This window comes from Pongo pygmaeus, chromosome 13 (assembly GCF_028885625.2).
Source record: "Pongo pygmaeus isolate AG05252 chromosome 13, NHGRI_mPonPyg2-v2.0_pri, whole genome shotgun sequence".
Classification (NCBI taxonomy): Eukaryota; Metazoa; Chordata; class Mammalia; order Primates; family Hominidae; genus Pongo; species Pongo pygmaeus.
In genome coordinates, this window is record NC_072386.2 from 121,346,732 (window position 1) to 121,358,851 (window position 12,120).

Genomic DNA, 12,120 nt, shown 5'->3' on the forward strand with positions numbered 1-12,120 from the left:
TAACACTATCCAGCTCCTAGAAAGAGGATAATACAGCCTCGGCCGGATGCAGTGGCTCACGCCTGTAATCGTAGCACTGTGGGAGGCCGAGGTGGGTGGTCGCTTGAGTCTAGGAGTTCAAGACCAGCCTGGGCAACATGGTGAAACCCCATCTCCACAAAAACTACAAAAAAATTAGCTGAGTTTGGTAGCACTTGCCTGTAGTCCCAGCTACTCAGAAGGGTGAGGTAGGAGGATCACCTGATTCTGGGAGTTAGAGGTTACAGTGAGCCTTGATCATGCCACTGCACCCCAGCCTGGGCAACACAGCAAGACCCTATCTCAAAAAATTTAAATAAATAAATATAAAATGCGATCGAGCACTTTCTTTTTGCTGCTGCAGCTGCAGCCATGAGTATGCTCACACTTCAGAAGAGGCTCATCTCTAGTATCCTCCACTGTGGCAAGAAGAAGGTCTGGTTGGACCCGATGAGACCAATGAAATCCCCAGTGCCAACTCCCGTCAGCAGATCTGGAAGCTGATCAAAGATGGGCTGATCTTGCATCACCGCAAGCCTGTGACGGTCCATTCCCAAGCTCAATGCTGGAAAAGCACCTTGGCCCGCCGGAAGGGCAGGCACTTGGGCATAGGTAAGCAGAGGGGTACAGCCAATCCCTGAATGCCAAAGAAGGTCACGTGGATGAGGAGAATGAGGATTCTGTGCCAGCTGCTCAGAATCTAAGAAGATTGATCGCCACATGTATCACAGCCTGTACCCGAAGTTGAAGGGGAATGTGTTCAAACACAAGCGGATTCTCATGGAACACAGCCGCAAGCTGAAGGCAGACAAAGCCCGCAAGAAGCCCCTGGCTGACCAGGCTGAGGCCCACAGGTCTAAGACCAAGGAAGCATGCAAGCTCGGTGAAGAGCACCTCCAGACCAAGAAGGAGGAGATCATCAAGACTTTGTCCCAGGAGGAAAAGGCCAAGAAATAAAAGCTCCCCCTTTGTCTGTATATAGTGGCCTCCGTTATTACATGGATCAGCCATTAAAATAAAACAAGCCTTTAAAATAAATCAATAAATGTACAATGAAATATACCCTCCTCACACTAAAGGCCTCTTGACCTTAGTTCCTGTTATCTGATACTGTATGTCTAGATTTCAACAAAAAATTGCAAGGCATGCAAAAAGGCAAGAAAAAAACACAATCTCAGCTGAGCGCCAAGGCTCACGCCTGTAATCCCAGCACTTTGGGAGGCCGAGGCGGGCAGATCACAAGGTCAAGAGATGGAGACCAGCCTGGCCAACATGGTGAAACCCCGTCTCTACTAAAGATACAAAAATTAGCCAGGCGTGGTGGCGTGTGCCTGTAGTCCCAGCTACTCAGGAGGCTGAGGCAGGAGAATCGCTTGAACTCGGGAGGTGGAGGTTGTGGTGAGCCAAGATCATGCCATTGCACTCCAGCCTGGGCGACGAGAGCGAAACTCCATCTCAAAAAAAAAAAAAAGTTTTTGAAATCTATCCTCCCCCCATAAAAATCTGCGGCTGTAAAAGTGCAGTTCCCCACTGTGTGGTGGGGGGGCTCTGAGCACCCCCTCTAAGAGAGCTCTGGGGAACAAAAGGACATCCTGCCCAACTAGACAACAGGAATGAGAGGGTTTTTCCCTCGAAATTCCATGGAAAGCAGGAGCTGGAGGCTGCAATGGGCTATGATGGCACCACCGCTCACCAGCCTTCGTGACAGAGCCCGACCCTGTCTTAAAAACAAAATGAAACAAAACAAAACTTTTGCCAGACATGATGGTTCATGCCTGTAATCCCAGTACTTTGGGAGGCTGAAGCAGCACGATCACTTGAGGCCAGGAGTTTGAGACCAGCCTAAGTAAAACAGGGAGACCCCAACACTACAAAAATAAGTTTAAAAATTAGCCGGGTGTGGTGGCATGTACCTGTGGTCACAGCTACTCAGGAGGCTGAGACTGGAAGATGTCTTGGGCCCGGAAGGTCAAGGCTGCATTGAGCCATGATCACACCACTGCACTCTAGCCTGGGTGATACGATCACACCACTGCACTCTAGCCTGGGTGATACGATCACACCACTGCACTCTAGCCTGGGTGATACGATCACACCACTGCACTCTAGCCTGGGTGATACGATCACACCACTGCACTCTAGCCTGGGTGATACGATCACACCACTGCACTCTAGCCTGGGTGATACGATCACACCACTGCACTCTAGCCTGGGTGATACGATCACACCACTGCACTCTAGCCTGGGTGATACGATCACACCACTGCACTCTAGCCTGGGTGATACGATCACACCACTGCACTCTAGCCTGGGTGATACGATCACACCACTGCACTCTAGCCTGGGTGATACGATCACACCACTGCACTCTAGCCTGGGTGATATGATCACACCACTGCACTCTAGCCTGGGTGATGGAGCGAGACCCTGTCTTAAAAAAAAGAAAAGACAACGTAGTGCCTATAGCTGATAATACTGTATTGTACACTAAAAAACGTAAGAGAGCAGATGTCAAGGTGGGGGTCTTACCAGCGACCCCCACCACCAGCCCCTGGTACACACACATGGGAGCAGGGGGAAGCTTTTGGAGGTGATGAATATGTTTATTACTGTGATTGCAGTGACGGTTTCGGGGTGTATGCGTATGTTCAAACTCAGCAAATCGTATACATTAGATATGTGCAGCTTATTATATATGAATTACACCTCAATAAAGCTATTTTAAAAATAAAAATTAGGGCCGGGCACGGTGGCTCACACCTGTAATCCCAGCACTTTGGGAGGCCGAGGTGCGCGGATCACGCAGTCAGGAGATCGAGACCACCCTGGCTAACACGGTGAAACCCCGTCTCCACTAAAAATGCAAAAAATTAGCTGGGTGTGGTGGCGGGCGCCTACAGTCCCAGCTACTCGGGAGGCTGAGGCAGGAGAATGGCATGAAACCGGGAGGCGGAGCTTGCAGTGAGCCGAGATGGTGCCACTGCACTTCAGCCTGGGTGACAGAGCGAGACTCCATCTCAAAAAATAAATAAATAAAAATAAATAAAAATAAACATAAAATAAAAATAAAAATTGGGCCAGGCGTGGTGGCTCACACCTATAATCCCAGCACTTTGGGAGGCCAAGGTGGGTGGATCACTTGAGGTCAAGAGTTCCAGACCAGCCTGGCCAATATGGTGAAACCCCATCTCTACTAAAAATACAAAAATTAGCCAGGCGGGGTGGCAGGTGCCTGTAATCCCAGCTACTCACGAGTCTGAGGCAGGAGAATTGCTTGAACCCAGGAGGTGGGGGTTGCAATGAGCCGAGATAGCGCCACTGCACTCCAGCCTAGGTGACAGAGCAAGACTCTGTCTCAAAAAAAAAAAAAAAAAAAAAAAAAAAGGAGAAGAAAATAAAATTATTAAAAAAGAAAAAGAAAAAGAAAAAAAGCAAAAAGAAATCTCGGCCAGGTGCAGTGGCTCATGCCTGTAATCCCAGCATTTTGGGAGGTCGAGGCAGGAGGGTCACCCGAGGTCAGGAGTTCGAGACCAACCTGGCTAACATGGTGAAACCCCATCTCTACTAAAAATACAAAATTGGACGGGCATGGTAGCTCGTGCCAGTAATCCCAGCTACTTCGGAGGCTGAGGCAGGAGAATCGCTTGAACCCGGAAGGCGGAGGTTCCAGTGAGCCGAGATCACACCACTGCACTCCAGCTCAGGCAACAAAGGTGAAACTCCGTCTCAAAAAAGAAAAAAAAAAAAAAAAAGAAATCCCATGGGAAGGAGTCTAAAATTCTGGCAAGCATCCCTCAGCATGGTGTGGGCACTGTCCACAGGAAGCAACACCTCATGGCCAGAACCCAGCTGATTCTTCTTTGGCCGCTCAGTGTGTGGACAGCACCAGCAAGGGGCAAGTTCCCAGTAGCTGCCGGTGGAACTGACTCACCTTTAACTAAAGTCTCCAGTGACCAGGGGCTGCCAGGGCTGGGCTGGCCAAGCACTACCTGACTCGCCCTTGCTCCATGCCCCCAGCTCCAGGTCCAGCTTGATGCATTGTAGGTGTGCATTAAATATTTGCATAATTAAAATAAATACATGATGATCTGAGAGTCTGGTGTGTCCAGACGGCTCTGGAATACTTGTGTCTTCTTGAACATTTGGAGCAGCAAAATTCCCCTTCGTTGTAACTACAACTAATTGAACTGGTCTTCAAACAAGTTTCTTCCTTAATTATCCAAGGTCTGACCCCAGACACAGAGGAGGGGACAGGTGGGAAGAAGTGAAGAGGGTGGGGAAGGGAATCTAGAATTAAACATCTCCGGCCAGGCGCGGTGCCTAACGCCTGTAATCCCAGCACTTTGGGAGGCTGAGGTGGGTGGATCACCTGAGGTCAGGAGTTCCAGACCAGCATGGCCAACATGGTGAAACCCCGTCTCTACTAAAAATACAAAAATTAGCCAGGCATAGTGGTGTGCACCTGTAATCCCAGCTACTCCAGAGGCTGAGGCAGGAGAATCGCTTGAACCTGGGTGGCGGAGGTTGCAGTCAGCCGAGATTGCGCCACTGCACTCCAGCCTGGGTGACAGAGTGAGACTCCATATTAAACAAACAAACAAACAATAGAATTAAACATCTCCTTCCAGGCCAGTGTAACACACGTTTTCTGTCATCTCAACAGTTGTGAGCATTGGACTCCCATGGGGGCAGAGGGATAAGCAGATAGGACCCCTGAGGGTTTTATTCTCTGAGCTATGGAGAGGGGAAGGGCACAGCCTTAGAGAGCATTCGAGATTCTTGCCAAGCCTCAGTTTCCTCCTCTGTAAAAGTGGGCAAATGCGGGGACACATCTCACAGAGTTGCTAGGAACTGCCTACATGTGAATGTGCTGGACCCAATGCTTCACCTGGGAACAGAAAGGATCTCTTGAGGAGCAGGGCCATTGGTGCATTGTCCTCCATGCTGTTGACGGTTTGGGAGCTGGGGTGGTGAGGATGATATGGGAGGTGCTGGGGACGCACATCACAGGGTGGACAGGCCAGAGGCTGGAAGCAGAGGCCGGGGACGGCTGAGGCCCTGGCTGCAGGGAAGCGGAGGGAGTGGAGTATCTTCAGCGGGTCCAACCCACTGCAGCGGGTCCCTCCAGCTCTGATCTGGGGTCTGAGGACACGTCCTGCTGTTTGTGTCTACTTAGGGGGGAGCATTTATGACTGGGCTTCACCATCTCTTTCCACATCCTAACTGGGCTCCCGGGTTCTGAGAATCTGGGCTGCCCTGGCCTGTTGGCAGTTTCTGGAGCTGCCATCCGCTTTGCTGGGATTCAGAGGCTCCCTCGTGCCACCCAGAGGAGGTAGGCAAGGCCAGAGTCCTCACTGTCCTTCCCTAACGTGTCCATGCCATTGTGGCTCCATCTACCCTGTCATTCACTCATGGGCTGGCACTCGCTGTGTGCCAGGCCCTGGTGCTGGCGCCTGGTGCTGGCCCTGGAGACCAAGGAAGATTCAGACCAGATGCCTGTCCTCCAGAAGCCCCAGTCCTGAGATGGATCAGGAGGGACCACGGAGTTCATCTCTGCACACCTGATGCCTAGTTTCTGTGCAGTAAGCAAAAGCTGCTCCCTGCCCGCTTGAACAGGCTCTCGAGGTTGGCAGACAGCGCATGGATCCCCCGAGTCATTGTTCCTCTGGCTTGGACAGCCCTAGCTGGGAGGTTGTAGTTAAGGTCCCAGCCTGGACTCAGGCTGCCCGGATTTCAGTTTCACCTCTCCTCTTTGCTCACTGTGTGTGACCAGGGGCATGTCAGTGAAACTCTGCCCCTTCCTCCTCCCAGCCTCTAATGTGATGGCAGGGCTGCAGCAGCCATTGTGTCAACACGAGAACAGAAGGTACCTCAGGCCTCACATCCTTGAACTGCTGGCCAAGGTCATAGACACACACCCACCTCTGTACTCTGTTATGTGAAAAAATAAATCTCTTGTGACAGCAGCCATTGGGGTCAGGTCCACTTTTGCTTGGGGACAGAGGTGTTCCTGGCTGAGACACTTAACTTCCCTGTGGCTCAGTTTACCTTTCTGTGAGTTACAGATAATGACAGCAGCTACCTCAGGGTGCAGGGCTGAGGATGGATTGAGATACCCGGGGTGCCTAGCAAATGTTCATTATATGATGACTGTTGTTCTTCATTCCAGCCACTCTTTGTAAGATATGGCTCACAGACTCCTTGGCGTCCTGGTCAACTTTCTTAGCATATGGTTTTGCTTTCAGTATCTCTTTATTGGTGATATTTGGTACCTACCTTTGTTCTTTCCATATTTCCCAAAACCATGTAGCCATGTGGTGTTTGTTGCTGTTGTTGTTTTTGTTTTGTTTTGGAGACAGAATTTTGCTGTCACCAAGGCTGGAGTGCAGTGGCGTGATCTCAGCTCACTGCAGCCTCCGCCTCATGGATTCAAGTGATTTTCCTGCCTCAGCCTCCCAAGTAGCTGGGACTACAGGTGTGTGCCACCACACCCGGCCGATTTTTTGTATTTTTAGTAGAGACAGGGTTTTGCCGTGTTGCCCAGGCTCGTCTCAAACTCCTGTGCTCAGGCAATCCTGAACCCACCTCAGCTTTCCAAAGTGCTGGGATTATAGGCATGAGCCACCACACCCGACCTACCATATGTTATTATTTATTTATTTATTTATTTATTTATTTATTTATTTATATTTTTTTGAGACAGAGTCTCGCTCTGTCACCAGGATGGAGTGCAGTGGTGTGATCTTGGCTCACTGCGACCTCCGCCTCCCTGGTTCAAGCGATTCTCCTGCCTCAGCTTCCTGAGTAGCTGTGATTACAGGCACCCATCACCACGCCCGGCTAAGTTTTGTATTTTTAGTAGAGACAAGGGTTTCTCCACGTTGGCCAGGCTTGTCTCCAACTCCTGACCTCCAGTGATCCACCTGCCTTGGCCTCCCAAAGTGCTGGGATTACAGGTGTAAGCCACCTTGCCCGGCCATATGTTGTCCTTTAAATGTAATGAAGGTGCCCACATTTTTCATAAATCAAGTGCATCCTGTCTCCTATGAGCTTTTCATGCACTGCCTTTTATCCTTTACAAAAGCCTTCCCAGTGGAGGGTCTATTTTTATCTCCATTTCACAGACGAACAAACTGAGGCTCACAGAGGACAAGTGGGTGCCTTGGCTCCTGACCAGTAGCTGCTGGAACCAGACTTGGACCCACATCTGCAGGTCTCTGGGGCCCTGGGCATTTCTTGATGGCCCCAGAGGACCTATTCACCTGGGGAGTGGTCTCCGGGGAGGGGATAGTAATAGGTGTGCCAGCCATAAGCACCTTTTCACCATTCACTCTGCAACTTGAGTGTGAGCTCATCATTCACCTGATACATCAGGTATCACAAACAGGCCTGGTTATTGTTCCCACTCTACAAATGAGGTCACAGCCATTTCAGCAGGAGCCCTCAGAGAAAGCTGTCCAGAGAGACCTCAGAGCCACCAGGGCGACCTAGGAGAAGCTCTGGCCTACCAGGGTGCACTGCTTGGAAGGTGGTCTGAGAAGGCAAGAACTGGGTCTGTCCTGGTCACTCGGTGCCCCCAGGCCCTTGTATGGGACCTGGTACACAGTAGGTGCTTAATAAATGTCTGTTGAATAATGCGATCATTCCCCGTGAGGCAGGAGATGGTGTGGATGGCAGCAGGTGGCCTCAGGGAGCAGCAGTCAGGGCAAAGCCCCCTGACCCCAACCCCCTGTCTGCTCCGGGGCAATGCAGGGAGGACATTTCAGGTGGAATTGTGGGCAAGGTTCTGGAAGGCAGGAGGCCGTGCAGGGAAGGTTGTGGAGGAAGGGCTGGGTGTGGGGTGGGAAGGGACTCCGGCGGAAGAGGAGGTTGTGAATGGGTCGGGGAGGGCTCCTTCTGGCTGCCCCTAGACCCACCAGAGGGGCAGGCAACAAACGAAGGTGAGCTGGAGGCCGGAGGGGCCAGGGAAGACGGACAGGGAGGGCGCCTGCCTCCCGCAGACCCCAACCAGCCTGCCCTCTTCATCCTTTCCCTCCTGTTTTCCCCAGGACTCCTTTTGCCCTCACACTCCAGTCTCTCTGTAGCACCCTGTCGCTCCCTCTTGGTGATCCACCTCTTGAAAGCCTCTCCAGGCCTCGGGCTCTTTCGGAAGCCGTGCCTCTCCCTCGCTGCTTCCTTCATCTCCGTGTCTTTGTACCCCTGCGTCTCCGACTCGGCCTTTCATCTACGCCCTTCACCTCGGCATCGCCTTGCCTCAGTCTCCCCCCACCCCCGTCTCGCCCCCTCTGCTTCCAGAAGCCTGCGCCTCTGTCTCTCCCACCGCCCCGTCTCCTGGTGTCCCCGGCGCCTCTCCCTTTCTCTCCCACCGCCCCGTCCCCTGGTGTCCCCGGCGCCTCTCCCATCGGTCCCGCCGCCTTGATCGGCCTGGGCTGTGGCGCTGGCATCCCTGGCCTGGGGACCGGGGTGTGGGCGATGGAGGGGGTTTCGAGAGACGCAGGGGAGGGGCATCCCCCCCTCCGCCCCTGGGCGCCTGGGGAGACTCGCGTGTCAGTCACCTGCCGGTCGGGGCCCAGGCTTCGCGCCTACGCACTCCACGTGGGCGCCCCGGGGCGCGCTTTTGTCTCTCCCGAGCCTCGAAAGCTAATTAGATTGGGCGGGGACAGGGGTGGGGTGGGAGAGGGGGCGGCTGTCCCCATTCACTGCGCCGAGGCCGCCACTCCGCCGGCAGCCCCGCGCAGGCCCGGCCCCGAGTCACGTCTGTTGAAACCGTTTTTTTCGGCCTCGCCCCCACCCGCCTCGGCAGCCCGCCGCGCCTTTGTACGCGCCGGCGGGGGCGCCCTGGAGCCCTGAACCGTCCTACGGGGAACAGGGGGTGGGGGGCGGGGAGCGGCGCGGGCCCCACGCGAGGAAGGAATTTCCTGGGCCACTGAGATAATGGGAACAAGAAAGATTGAGGCTCAGAAAGCCAGAGAGAGACTTGCGAGGAGGAAGCGGAGAGGGTGTGAGAAGCTGGAGAGGGGGTCGGAGCTCCAGCGAAAGAGGGGAGCGCTGGGGAAGGAGGAAGAGAAGGAGAGGGGGAGAAGAGAGACGCGGATGCTGGGCGCGCGATGGCAGCGGGCGGAGGAGCGGAGCGGACGGGACCTGCGCGGGGGGGAAGCCAGGCCGGAGCTCAGCACCGGCAGGGGAGGGTTGCCGAGGGGCTGTGCCGAGGACCCCGGGTGGGGGCGGCTGGACTGCGGGCCGCGGGACTCACAGACAGTGCGAGGCGGCGCGGGGGCCCCTCTCCCTGTGCGGGGCTGGGGCGCGGGGGCTGGGCGGGGCGGGTGGGCGTCTGGGCGCGGCGCGGGCGCATTCTTCGCCTTTTCTTCCTCGGGCTCATTCTGGCCGATCGATACCTGCGCGGGACCTGCCCCCGCCGCTAATATCTTTTTAATGAGTTCGCCAGGCTTAAAGCGAGCGCGATCTGCCCTCCAGGGTGGATTTTCCCCCGGCAGATGTTTCGGGAGGAGGAGGCGCGCGGAGCTCCCGGGAGGGGGGACAAATCTCTCCCTCCGAGGAGCGAGAACAGGAGACTTTCTTCTAAAGTTCAAAAGAAAGACGGGCTTTCACTCGGCCCCCAAAAATGTATTTCTCGGCGGACAATGGGCTTCTTTCTGCGCCTCTGAGGGCCGGCGGGGCGGGCGGGGCGGGCACCCGTGCGCTTTGGCCCTGCCTGACCGACTCGCACCCCCCTCCCCCGCACCCAGGCCGGGGCCCCAGAGCAAGGGCGCAGGAGCCGCGAAGCCGGCCGCCCCTCCGAGCGTCCGCCTGAAGCGCACTGTCGGGACCTGGCTGTCCCGGAGCTGAGCCCCAGCGCACCGGCGAGAACGAAAGCGTCGTGCGGGACCCTGGGCTGTTCCACACGCCCCCGGTCTCATAGGTGCCTCAGCCGGGCCGAAGGGACGCGCGCTGGTGCCTCGAGGGGAGGCCGGACGGACCTCCGGGCTTGGGCCGCGGCCTCCTTCCCCTCGGCGCTCCGCCCTGCGCGGGGCAACAAGTAGAAATTAGCCAACCCCGGGCCGCTGCCAGGCCCTGAGCCTGTCTTGCCCGCCCCGGCCCAGCCACCCCTCCGAGTCGCCCCTGCTCTTCTCCTCCACTTTCCCTTCAATGTCCCTCCGTGGGGCCGTCGGCCCGCCTCAGCGGCCCTCTCTCCACTCCCGTGGGCTCAGGGGAAGGGGGCACCCGGGCGGCGAGGATGACCTCCGAAGAGCCGCGGCAAATTGATTCGTTCCGCCCGGAGCCGGGGCCGCGTGAATGGGGGCCCGGGCGGCGGCGGCAGCGGCGATGAGGATAAAGATGTTCTCCCTGAAAAGGGGAGGGGGCGCGGAGCGGGAAGCGGGGCCATTCACTCCTGGCCCGGCCCCTCGGGAAGCCGCGCCGAAGAAAGGGGGCCGAGGCCTATTCAAATCCTACGAGCCGCCCACAATGGACCGATATACTGGGGGCCTCTCTATTAACGCCCATGAATATTAAAGAGATCGCCAAGTGGCGGCCAGCGGGCGAGGGGGGCGACCGCGCCTGCGAGCTCAGGCCCGGCCGAGGGGAGGGGGCTTTTGCGCGAGCACATTCCGCGCCTGGGCCCCGCGGAAAATGACAAAATAACACGGGTCATCCGCTGGGAAAGCCCGGAATGTTTCCCCTCGAAATCTCCTCCCGGGGAGATGCGAGCACAGGGTCTTGCTCCCTATTTCAATGCACCTTGAGACTGGGCGCTACCTACAGGCTCCTTTTTCCCCGGGCGGGGGTCCAGGTGGGTTTGCGGCTAGACCAGAAGCACAAAATGTGAGCGCGGTGGAGATCTGGGCGCACCAGCTGGGAGGCCGTTCTGGGCTCCGCTTCTGCCCGGCTCCCAGCACTGCTCCCCGGGCTTGCGGGTCCGGAGGAGAGGAATGGGACTCCCTGGCCGCAGTCCGAGCCCGTGGTCACTGCGCCAGCGGAATCCAAGCCTCTGACTCTAAGCCGGGGTTCAGGACCCAAACGCTGCACCCCAGCACGGAGGATGCACAGACCTGAGGGCTTCCCGCAGTGGGACGTGGCCCTGGAGAGGGCAAAATCCTCGGGGTTGTCGTGGGGGAAAGTGATCTTACCCAAAGTGAGACCAAGCAAAGAAACCTCAGTTCACAAAGTCCAGCTCAAACCATTGCACAGACAGGGACACTGAGGCCCAGAGAGGAAAGGGGCAGTCCACAGGACACACAGCAGTCCTTATCCCCCTTTGGTTTCCTGGAGGAACTGAGGTCGCTTTCGGGGCTTGGGAGCTGCCGCAGCGCTTGGCTCCTGGCAGCGCTCCCCGACGTCCTCTCCCTCGCTGCTAGCACTTTGTCCTCTCCACCTAGGTCTTCCTAGAAGCCAAGAAGTAGGCGCCGGTGAGGCTCCCCTGCAGGAGCCATCGGACTCCATACGCCCCCTCAGACTCGAGCTCTGGCCAGGGAGCCGATGTGACCCGCCGGCTGCGTCGGAAAATGACTGGAGGGTTCGGAGACCCTAACCCACCTCCCTCCTCAGCATCGCTGCCCTCTGCTGGCGCCCTGCCCAACCGTCCTGCCTTCTGCCAGGTGTGCCCTTCCTTGGGCTTCAGCCTCGGGCGGACCCGGGCGCAGGGTCTGAAGGCCAGCTACCGCCGCCTTCCTCCTTTTGCGTCCCAACGGGGACGGGGGATGCCGGAGACTACTGGCAAGGACTGGGGACCAGGGGTCTGGAGTCTGGACGCCAGGTGTGAGACCCTCTTAGCCAAGGCGCGTCCGGGTGGTGGAGGGGCGTCTATGCCAACAGTCGTTTGGACAGGGTCTCTTATGGGTCTGCTTATGGGCAGTCAGCTCGCTGTTCTTCCACCCAAGTCCTCCGCGCTGCGGAGAAGGTCTAGGGAGCGCACACAGTCCAGCGGAGACTAATCCGTGAGCCTGACCTACGCCGAGAGGGTCCAGGCACCTCTGTTAGCGGCATCTGAAATTGTAGCCTCGTGATGGGAGCCAGAAGTGCGGCAGGTGGGGTGAGCTCCCTCACCCAACATGTCAGGGCCTGGGGTCCGAGGCTTGAGGCTGACACTGGGGAGCTGCGAAGCCT

General features: G+C 56.5%; 1 pseudogene; it reads left to right on the forward strand.

Moving 5' to 3' along the window:
• Window positions 1-381: 381 nt before the first annotated feature.
• Window positions 382-975, forward strand: LOC129044253 (large ribosomal subunit protein eL19-like; annotated as a pseudogene).
• Window positions 976-12,120: the final 11,145 nt, after the last annotated feature.